The 2,213-nt window shown below is 38.7% G+C and overlaps 1 long non-coding RNA gene across 1 annotated transcript; it reads left to right on the top strand.

The window, feature by feature from the left end:
* The first annotated feature begins 1,134 nt into the window (after positions 1-1,134).
* On the top strand, positions 1,135-1,923 carry LOC111240680. The gene is made up of 2 exons (XR_002666200.1): positions 1,135-1,196; positions 1,700-1,923. It is a non-coding gene; the product is annotated as an uncharacterized LOC111240680 (long non-coding RNA).
* Positions 1,924-2,213: the final 290 nt, after the last annotated feature.

Here is a 2,213-nt window from a genome sequence, read left to right as displayed (position 1 = left end):
GTGAACAACACAAAAATTCACTCAAATAGAAGAATCAAACCAAAACTCAATGAAACAGTAACATATGAAGCAAGACAGTGCAGGAAATACATGACAGTATAGATCTAAATGAAAGGACACTTAGCTCACGGGCAGTAGCTTAAACCTTGCTCTGAATACCAAATGATAGCTCCATCCTTGAGCTATGCAGCAGATTCGTGAGCTTCCAAGACAAAGACAGCAACAACGGATGAAATGGAGTAAGGTAAAATGAATGCGCAGCGGAGTAGTGTTGATATGATTCGGTGAGATGGTTTGAAGTGCTTTTGAAGGTATGGATCTAACTCAGAAGGCCTTCACCATTGGAAGGAAGCTAGAGGATAAGGTGGAAGAAGCACAAGAATATGACTCTCGGTGGAGAGAAGACGCTGGAAATGCTTCAGCATATCTATTCTCTCAAAATATCCAAAAGTGTAGTTACAAACTATGCCAAGAGGTTTTATAGATGAACCTCTCGACCTCCACAAGGAAAAATGCCTATGCCAACTAATCAACATGTGCTAAAGGAGCTTGGCTTCTAGAAAGCCTTAGGAATCANCTTAGCCTATAAATAGAGGTGCTCTCCATCATGTAATCACCTTTGATTTAGAGTAAACTTATGCTGCCATTTTTGTGCCATACTACTCTTTTAAGTAGAGCTGTCAGGATTTTTTAAAGCCCTAAGGCTGACCCTGGCCTTTTAATATTTGGCCCACTTTTATTGACCCACGTATTAGGGGACTTTTTTAAAGCCCCCGGCCCCCAAAGCCCCTATCAAGTGGGTTGTGAGTGATTCAGGGTCGGGTTAGCCCCTGCGATTATTCCCATTTTTCTTCAGAAGAACTACATTGCGTGCAGTAAACGGCGGCACCTCCCCCTCACTTTCACCGCCCCTCCCTCCACCTCCTTCCGTAATCTCCCCTGCCATTCTGGACCCCGGAGGAAACCTCCGCCCTCATCGACGCTGCGACAAGTGGTACTTCCTCGGCCACACCAACCTCAAAGCCACCCACTGGCAAGGGGTTGTCGATGCCATCACTACCCTGTGCCCCAACGCTTCCCCCACTGGCAAAATCACCGTCCAGTGCCGCCACAAAATGGTTCAAGCTCGTTGCATATTTCAAGGGGTGGAATTTATGGTCGGAGACTTGTCTTTTATGTGTCCTGAGTTCATCCAGGTTTGTTATCATCATCATAATTTCTTTATCGTTCCTGTTTTGTGATTTTTGAGAAATTCTCAACCTTTATTTGAAGAAGAATGAAGAAAAAACTGAAACTAAATTTAATCTAATATCCAGATATATTCCCCTTACTTATCAAATGCCTGACGTTTTATTTATCAAATGTTTGATTTTTTTATTTATTTTTGGATATATTTGTGTAAGAAATTTGAGTTCACTGATGTTGTTTTATAGTCAACTGCAAATAGTATTCCTGATCTTTAAAAGAAAAATATTGTGATGTTCTGAACAATGTTGCCAGTTTACCTGCATTTTTCTAGTTTCTAAAAATTGTCAATGGATCAGGAACATTTTTGGCGAAGTTCTTTATGTAATTTTCCAGTTCTTACTACATTTAGATTGTCATATATGTAATTTACAAGTATATATATGACTTTCACCTATTATGTTACAATGGAATACACCATCCAAGATTAAATACTATTTCAATGATCATTAAGGTGATGGACCCACCTCAGAGTTGAATGAAATTTGGTGGATGGTGTATACAAATTCAATGGAGAAGATTTGTTGAGAAGACTGAGAGGGAAGAGTATTTTGTTTGTGGGGGACCTTAATTCCTTAATCAATTCACATATTCTGTCTCAAATAAATTATACATGAGCATATACAACCTATTCAAGTGGACCTCCAATATCTTCTGATTTGTNAGACTATGATAGAGGTATAAGGTCTATAAGATTATACTGGAAATTNTAATTCTGTATACTAGTAATTTAATGGTTTAGTTGATTGTCATCTTCCAATATTGATTAATTACTCTGAGAAGGAACATATTGTGATCAAATCGATTGAAGCATGATGAGAGAGTGAGAAGATGTGATCCTGACACACTAAAGGCAGTNACAGAGTTAATGGATCTATTTTAGGCCTTAAAAGTCAAACACTAAAGTGCTTTCCCTGATAATTATATTCTTGTGCTGAAGATTTCATTTGTATACAGTTATATTCTGG

The sequence above is a fragment of the Vigna radiata genome, unplaced genomic scaffold, assembly GCF_000741045.1.
Source record: "Vigna radiata var. radiata cultivar VC1973A unplaced genomic scaffold, Vradiata_ver6 scaffold_330, whole genome shotgun sequence".
Taxonomy (NCBI): Eukaryota; Viridiplantae; Streptophyta; class Magnoliopsida; order Fabales; family Fabaceae; genus Vigna; species Vigna radiata.
The sequence above is the reverse complement of the archived record's forward strand: the minus strand, read 5'-3'. Positions and strand labels throughout refer to the sequence as shown.